This window comes from Saimiri boliviensis, chromosome 4, assembly GCF_048565385.1.
Source record: "Saimiri boliviensis isolate mSaiBol1 chromosome 4, mSaiBol1.pri, whole genome shotgun sequence".
NCBI classification, from domain to species: Eukaryota; Metazoa; Chordata; class Mammalia; order Primates; family Cebidae; genus Saimiri; species Saimiri boliviensis.
This window is the reverse complement of record NC_133452.1, coordinates 126,793,913-126,803,648: the sequence shown is the minus strand read 5'-3', so window position 1 is coordinate 126,803,648 and position 9,736 is coordinate 126,793,913. Positions and strand designations below refer to the sequence as shown.

Genomic DNA, 9,736 nt, shown 5'->3' with positions numbered 1-9,736 from the left:
CAGGGGCTGATTTTCTGAAAAGAATCAACAAAATAGCCAGACTGCTAGCCAGGCTAATAAAGAAGAAAAGAGAGAAGAATCAAATAGATCCAATAAAAAATGATAAAGGCGATATCACCACCAATCCCATAGAAATGCAAACTACCATGAGTGAATACTAGTAACACCTCTATGCAAATAAAACAGAAAATCAAGAAGAAATGAACAAATTCCTGGACACTCACACCCTCCCAAGACTAAACCAGGAAGAAGTCGAACCCTACATAGACCAATAACAAGGTCTGAAATTGAAGCAGCAATTAATAGCCTACCAACCAAAAAAAGTCCAGAACCATATAGTTTCACAGCCAAATTCTAACAACGGTACAAAGAGGAGCTCAGACCATTCCTTCTGAAATTATTCCAAACAATAGAAAAGGAAGAAATCCTCCCTAACTCATTTTATGAGGCCAACATCATACTGATACCAAAATTTAAGGCTAATATCCCTGATGAACAACAATGCAAAAATCCTCGATAAAATACTGGCAAACCGAATCCAGCAGCACATGAAGTTTATCTATCACAATGAAGTCAGCCTCATCCCCAGGTGGAAGTCTGGTTCAACCTACGCAAATAAATAAATGTAATTTATCATATAAACAGAACCAAAGACAAAAACCACATGATTATCTCAACAGATGCAGAGAAAGCCTTTGACAAAAATCAACAACCTTTCATACTAAAAACTCTCAATAAACTAGGTATTGATGGAATGTATCTCAAAATAATAAGAGCTGTTTATGACATACCAACAGCCAATATCATACTAAATGGGCAGAAGCTGGAAGCATTCCATTTGAAAACTGGCACAAGACAAGGATGCCCTCTCTCACCACTCCTATTCAACATAGTATTGGAAGTTCTGGCCAGAGCAATCAGGCCAGAAAAAGAAATAAAGGATATTCAAACAGGTAGATAGGAAGTCAAACTGTCTCTGTTTACAGACAATCTGATTGTATATTTGGAAGCCATCGTCTCAGCCCAGAATCTCCCTAAACTGATAAGCAACTTCAGCAAAGTCTCAGGATACAAAATCAATGCACAAAAATTACAAGCATTCCTGTGAACCAGTAACAGACAAACAGAGAGCCAAATCATAAGTGAACTCCTATTCACAATTGCTACAAAGAGAATTAAATACCTAGGAATACAACTTACAAGGGATATAAAGGACCTCTTCAAGGAGAACTACAAACCACCACTCAAGGAAATAAGACAGGACACGAACAAATGGAAAAACATTTCATGCTCATGGTTAGGCAATATCATGAAAATGGCCATACTACCCAAAGTAATCCATAGATTCAATTCTATCCCCATCAAGCTACCATTGACGTTCTTCACAGAATTGAAAAAAAACTACCTTAAATTTCACATGGAACCATAAAAGAGCCCACATAGCCAAGAGTATCTTAAGCAAAAAGAACAAAGCTGGAGGCATCATGCTTCCTGACTTCAAACTACACTACAAGGCTGCAGTAATCAAAACAGCATGGTACTGGTACCAAACAGATATATAGACCAATGGAACAGAATACAGGCCTCAGAAATAACACCACACACCTACAACCATCTGATCTTTGACAAACCTGACAAAAACAAGCAATGGGGAAAAGATTTCCTATTTAACAAACAGTGTTGGCTAGCCATATGCAGAAAGCTGGAACTGGATCCCTTCCTTACACCTTGTAGAAAAATTAACTCAAGATGGATTAAAGATTTAAACATAAGACCTAAAGCTATAAGCAACCCTAGAAGAAAACCTAGGCAATACCATTCAGGACACAGGCATGGGCAAAGACTTCATGACTAAAACACCAAAAGCAACAGCAGCAAACACCAAAATAGACAAATGAGATCTATTAAACTAAAGAGCTTCTGTACAGCAAAAGAAACTATCATCAGAGTATACAGGCAACCTACAGAATGGGACAAAATGTTTGTAGTCTACCCATGTGACAAAGGGCTAATATCCAGAATCTACAAAGAACTTAAACAAATTTACAAGAAAAAAAAAAAACATCAAAAAGTGGGCAAAGGATATAAACAGGCACTTCTCAAAAGAAGACATTTGTGCAGCCAACAAACATATTAAAAAAAAGCTCATCATCACTGGTCATTAGAGAAATGCAAATCAAAACCACATAGAGATACCATCTCACACCAGTTAGAATGGCGATCATTAAAAAGTCAGGAGACAACAGATCTAGAAAGGATGTGGAGAAACAGGAACACTTTTACACTGTTGGTGGGAGTGTAAATTAGTTCAATCATTGTGGAAGATAGTGTGGCAATACCTCAAGGATCTAGAACTAGAAATACCATTTGACCCAGTAATCCCATTACTTGGTATATACCCAAAGGATTATAAATCATTCTATTATAAAGATACATACACATATATGTTTATTGCAGCACTGTTCATAATAGCAAAGACTTGGTACCAACCCAAATGCCCATCAATAATAGACTAGACAAAGAAAATGGACACATATACACCAGGGAATACCATGCAGCCATAAAAAAAAGATGAGTTCATGTCCTTTGCAGGGACATGGATGAAGCTAGAATCCATCATTCTCAGCAAAATAACAAAAGAACAATAAACCAAACACCACATATTCTCACTTATAAGTGGGAGTTGAACAATGTGGACACAGGGACGGTAACATCACACACTGGGGCCTGTCTGGGGGTGGGGGGCTAGAGGAGGGATAGCATTAGGAGAAATGCCTATTGCAGATGACGTGGTGATGGATACAGCCAACCACCATGGCACGTGTATACCTATGTAACAGACCTGCATGTTCTGCACATGTACCCCAGCACTTAAAGTACAATTAAAAAAAACAAAATGCTAAAGGGAGTACCTCAATCTTAAAGAAAAGGATATTAATAAACAGCAATAAAACATCAGTAGGTATAAAACTTACTGATAATAATAAATACACAGACAAATGTAGAATACTCTAACACTGTAATTAGTGTGTAAACCATCATATCTTTAGTAGAAAGACTAGAAGCCAAAACCCTCAAAGAATAACCACCCAACTTTTTCAGAGACAGACAGTATAAAAAGATATAAATAGAGACAACAGTAAGTCAAGAGGTAGGAGATGAAGTTATTGGTAGAGTTTCTTAGTTTTCTCTGCTGTGCATTTATTTATTTTGCAATCATCAACATTGTCATCAATTTAAAATATTGGTTATAAAATGTTATTTGCAAGCCTCATCATGACCACAAAATGAAAACATATAACAGATACACCAAAAAAGCAAAAAATTAAAGCATACTACCAAAAAAAAATCACTTTTACCCAAATAACAAAATGGCAGTAGAAATCCTTTCCTATCAATAGTAACACTGACTGTAACTGGACTAAATTCCTTAATCAAATACACAGAGTGGCTGAATGGACACACACACACACACACACACACACACACACACACACACACGACCCTACTATATACTGCCTCTGAGAAATTCAGTCTATAAAGGTACAAGTAGCCTGACAATAAAGGAATGCAAAAAAATATTCCATGAGAATGGAAACTATAAAACAGCAGGAGTATCTATATTTGTACTATCAGATAAAATGTATTTCATAACAACTGTAAAAAAAAAAAAAGAAGACAAATAAGGTCATTATAGGATGATAAAAATGTCAATTCAGCAAGAGGATTTTACGCTTATAAATATATATGCACTGATATGCATACAAATATATATGCACCAGATATGCATCTGAAGCATACAGATATATAAAGCAAATATTAGAGCTATAGAGAGAGATATATCCCAATACAATAATAGTTGGGAACTTCAACAACCTAATTTTAGCACTGGATAAATCATCCAAACAAAAAAAGCAACAAAGAAACTTCAGACTTAATCTGCACTAAAGACTAAATGGTTCTAATAGATATTTACAGAACATTTGATCTAGTACCTGCCAAATACACATCCTTCTCCTCTGCTTATGGAACATTCTCAAGGATAGGCCATATGGTAGATCACAAAACAAGTCCCAAAAAATTAAAAAAAAACAAACAAAACTGAAATCATATCAAGTAACTTTTTCAACCACCATGTAATGAAACTAGAAATCAGTAACAAAGGAACTTTGGAAACTAGACAAACATATGGAAATTAAACATTACACTTCTGAATAGCCACTGGATCAATGAAAAAATTTAAAAGGAAATTTTAAGATTTTGTGAAACATATCAAAACTTGTGAGATACAGCAAAACCAGTACCAAGAGGGAAGTGTATAGCAATAGACATCTACATAAAAAAAGTAGAAAATCTTCAAACACATAACAATGCATCTTGAAGTACTAGAAAGGCAAGAATAAACCGAATTTGAAATTAATAGAAGAAATAATAAAGGTCAGAGTAGAAATAAACGTAACTGAGACTACAAAAACCACAAAGTATCAACAAAATTAAAAGATTTTTTTTAAGTTTTATAAATGAATGATTGACAAACCTTTAGTCAGACTAAGAAGAAAAGAGAGAAGACCCAAATAAATAAAATGAGAGATTAAAAAGGATATATTACAACAGATCCCACAGAAATTCAAAGGATTATTAGAGACCATTATGAGCAACTGTATGCCAATAAGTTGGAAAACCTAAAACAATTGGATACATTTATAGACACATACAACCTACCAACATGGAACCATGAAGAAATACAAAACCTCAACAGACCAATAATAAGTAATAAGATAGAAACTGTAATTAAAAAATCTCCCACCAAAGAAAAGCCCAGGACCTGATGGTTTTACTGCTGAATTCTACCAGACACTTAAAGAACTAACACTAATCCTACTCAAAACATTCCCCCAAATCAGGAAGGGAATACTTACAAATTTATTCTGTGAGGCCAGTTTTACCCTCATATCAAAACCAGCAAAGACACAACAAAAGAAGAAAACTACAGACCAATAACTCTGATGAACATAGATGCAACAAAATACTAGCAAACAAAACTCAACAACACATTAAAAGGATCATGCATCATGATCAAGTGCAATTCATCCCATGAATGCCAGGATAATTCAACATACACCAATCAATCAATGTGATATATCATACCAACAGAACAAAGAGCAAAACCCATATGATCATTTCAATTGATGACAAAAAGCATTTGATAAAATTTAACATTCCTTCATGATAAAAACCCTCTGAAATGGGTATAGAAGGAACCTGCCTCAACAACATAAAAGCCATATATGACAAACTCAGAGCTACTCATATTGAAGGGGGAAAAAACAGAAACCTTTTTCTCTAAGATCTGGAACAAAACAAAGATGCCCATTATCACCCCTATTTTTTCAGCATGTACCCGAAGTCCTAGCAAGAGCAATCAGTCAAGAGAACAAAATAAAGGGCATTCAAACTGCAAAGAAGTCAACTTTTCCTTATTTGCAGATGCTATAATCTTATATTTCAAAAACCCTCAAGATGACACCAAAACACTATTATTAGAACTATAAACAAATTCAGTAAATTTGCAGGATACAAAATAAACACAAAACTCAGTAGCACTTCTAACAACAGTGAATAATCTGAAAAGAAACCAAGAAATTAATCTCATTTATAATAGCTACAAATAAAATAAAATGCCTAGAAATAAACTTATCCAATGAAGTGAGAGGTCGCTACAATGAAAACTATAAAACATTAATAAAAGACATTGAAGAGGACACACACACACACACACACACACAAACACACACACAAGTGGAAATATATTCCCATGTTCATAGAGAGAAGGAATCAATATTGTTAAAAACGTTCATACTACCCCAAAGTAATCTACAGATTCAATGCAATCTCTGTCAAAATACAAATAACATTCTTCAACAGAAAAAGAAAAAAGTCTTCATATTTATATGACATCACAAAAGACCTAGACTAAAGCGATCCTTAGCAAAAAGGAGAAAACTGGAGGAATCACATTATCTGACTTCACATTAAACTACAAAGCTATAGTAACCAAAACAACATGATATTGGCATAAAAACAAATACAACAATAGATCAGAAGAGAGAACCCAGAAAATAAATGCACAGATTTATAATCAATTCATTTTCAACAAAAATGCCAAGCATATCATTGGGGAAAGGGCCGTCTCCTCAATAAATGGTACTGGAAATTTTGGATATCCGTGTGCAGAAGAATGAAACTTGACCCCATCTTGTTCCATGTACAAAAATCAAATCAAAATAGATTAAAGACTTAAATCTAAGACCTTGAACTGTGAAGCAACACAAAGAAAACATGGGGGAAACTCTCCAGAATATTGTTCTGGGTGGAGATTTTTTGAGTAAGACCTCGAAAGCACAGGCAAACAAAGCAGAAATGGATAAATGAAGTCACATCAGGCTCCAAAGCTTCTGTAGAGCAAAGGAAATAATCAACCAAGCAGAAGATGCTGAATTGGTGACATCGTAGCATGCCTCTCCCACCTGATAAGACAGAATAGCGTGTAGGGATTCATGCTGTGAACGTTTTACCACGAAGCAACACAGAAACTCAGGGAAACTGAAAGAAACCAGAGGCCCTTTGAAATAAGTGATAGGCTGCGGCCTACACCCTGAGCCAGGTAGAAAACTGCTAGTCCCAAGTGTGAGAGAGGGATTAAACTGCCCCCAGGCTTCACACTCCCACGGGCGGACCTGGCAACACAGGCCACAGGGGAAGGCCTGAACCCTACCCAGGAATGGGACTGACTTAGGGAGCGGATATAAAAGCAGAAACAGCGAGAAGCGCCTCACATGCATTCCCAATCTCCAACGCAAGCCATTCGTAATCCTACCTCGCAGGGAACCTCACAGAAGTAGGACAGCTAACTCCTGTGGCGGCTGCAGGTTGAGAAAATCTCCCAACTGAAATTCGTAATATAATCCTGAGTGGGTTCGAACTCCTTTGGCCAAAACCAGGAGGGTGAGTGGGACGTGTGCTTGATACAGGAGCTGGGCGCCCTCGCCTCAAAGGCGGACTGGGAGGGGCTGGCCTGAAAGCTGTGGTTCCTGTCTCCACGGGGAAAGCTTATGGCCTGTGGCAGTGTTGACTTCTGCGGGGACTGCCTGGTACTTAGCTAGCTGCTGCTAGTGGAACCCTGCGGGTGTGAGGCGGGCCTTGCCAAATGCGTGGGAGCTGCGTGTGGCTTACTTCCACCTGCTACTCCCCACTCTCCATGTAAACTTCTGTACAACAGAGACAGCACTGCTATTTCCTGGAACATTACACCAGAGGCCACAGAAGTGGCCGCACACCTCCATTAAGAGTTTCTGCCTGCCTTACACATGCAGAGCCTCACATAAACCAAGAACAATTAGAAGAGGTAGTCTACCTGGATGAGAAGGAACCGGGAAAATAACTTGGACAATATGACAAAACAAGGTTCGATAACACGCCCAAAAGATCATGTGTAAGGCAAGCAGAAACTCTAGTGGAAACTATACAAACACAGGGAAATCAAACCATCAGCTCCCAAATGATTTAGGGCTTAACAAAAAAATCAAGATGAAAATCTAAAAATTTTTTAAAATAAGTCATAATAGTAACATAAATTATCAATAGTCCTGGGATACAGCAAAGGCAGTGCTAAGAGGAAAGTTCACAGTGCTAAATGCCTACATTAAAAAGCCTGAAAAATCACAAATTGACAACCGAAAATCACACCTCAAGGAACTGAAGAAGCAAGAACAAATCAAACCCAACGCTAGCGAAAGAAAAGAAACAACAAAGATCAGAGAATAAGTGAATAAAATTAAAACAAATAAATACAAAAGGTCAATGAAACAAAAAAACTGATTCTTTGAAAAGATAAACAAAATTGATAGAGCATTAGCTAAATTAACCAAGAAGAGAGAAGATTTAAATAAGCTCAATTAGAAAGAAAAATGCAGACATTACAACCAAAACCATAGAAATACAAGAGACCATTCATGACTAGTATGAATACCTCTCTAGACACAAACTAGAAAATCTAGAGGAAATAGATAAATTCCTGAAAACATACAACTCTTCCAGATTAAATCAGGAAGAAACAGAAACTCTGAACAGACTAATAACAGTGATATTGACAATAATAATAAAAAAATTGCCAACAAAAATATAGCCCAGGGCCGTATATATTCGCAGCAGAAATCACGCCACTGTACTTCCACCTGGGTGACAGAGTGAGACCCCATGTCCTCAAAAAAAAGAAATTAATTTGATTCACATAATGAAAGTAAATGATATGATCCCAACAAGCACCTACTTTTCCAAATTAAAAGTGAAAATTTTATAACATGTGTTGATCCTAAATAAATGCAATTTGATAGTGCCATTGTGACGTGTGTGACTATAAAACTACTGTTTTTTGAAAGATTGATGAATCCTTTGGTTTTATTATATTTGTCATTAAAATAGCAAACGAATGAAAGTTTTGCCTTTCATAGCTATATTAAAACACCTTTCATTTCTTGAGTGCTTTTCTCCCCTTCATTCATAATTGTTCATTTCTTTTTCTTAGCTTAATCTTCTTTGAGGCACACATTCCATTCAACCATTAAATGGAATTACCATCCTACTAAATCATTTCTGTCCTCTCAATCTTGTTCTTAGCAAGATATAAAATGCACATTTTTCTTTTTTTCTTTTTTTTTTTTTTAAATATGGAACGCTTCACGAATTTGCGTGTCATCCTTGCGCAGGGGCCATGCTAATCTCTGTATCGTTCCAATTTTAGTATATGTGCTGCCGAAGCGAGCATTTTTCTAGAACTCAACCTCATCAAGAGATCATTTCCACTGAGGGCTCACAGGAAGGTGATGTAAAGGCCAATTAAAGGTTGAACTATGAGGTTTGTGGGGAAAGGGATTCCAGGATATGCCTTCCTCCCCCTGACTTTGTTTTTCCTCATTCATATTCCTGGGATATTTTTTACTCTCATGGGCCTCCTCCTGTTGAGGTCTTTCCCAGTTCCTAAAGCACTCATACAGACGTAAGCAAGCGTTGTAACTTCAGATCCTCCGTTTCTTCCCACCCACCAGTTCTTCATCGCAGTATATTAGGGAACTGTAAAATATTGCCGTCTCTAGCAACATTATTTGCTAAAAGTCTATTTCATTTCATCTTTGTATAGATACTTGAGATATCTTATGATACTACAGCTTTTTGTGTTTGCATGGTGTGTGTGAGTGTGCTTATAGGTGTATGTATGTGTATTTATCTGTGGTAGAATAAAAAATAATTACTTTGTCTTTTATCCTCTATTCTTGGTGCCAATCTCCTAAAACCTTTAGAATTTACTGACTTTGTGTCTGAATTCTTATTCTGACTCATGGTAGTGGCAGTAGTGGGCCACCTAGATATTTTAGGATAGGGGCTGGTCACCAGATAAACCAATCATGTAATTAGAGGGTTGCATCTTGCAGCCCCACCCCCTGACCTCCAGGGAAGGCAGAGGAATTAGAGACTAAATTCAATCACCAATGGCCAGTGATTTCATCAATCATGACTATGAATGATACCTTCAAAAAAAAAAAAAACCCTAGACGACTGGACGATGAAGTTCAGAGAGGCTTCCAAGTTGAATACAACTGCATGCTAGAAGGGTGATGCACCCTGACTCCATGAGGGCAGTGGCTCCTGTGCAGGGACTCTTTCAGACCCTGCCCTGTGT

The 9,736-nt window shown here is 36.9% G+C and overlaps 1 non-coding gene across 1 annotated transcript; it reads right to left on the bottom strand.

The window, feature by feature from the left end:
* Positions 1–8,720: 8,720 nt before the first annotated feature.
* On the bottom strand, positions 8,721–8,824 carry LOC120363394 (U6 spliceosomal RNA). The gene has a single exon (XR_005578950.1). It is a non-coding gene; the product is annotated as a U6 spliceosomal RNA (small nuclear RNA).
* Positions 8,825–9,736: the final 912 nt, after the last annotated feature.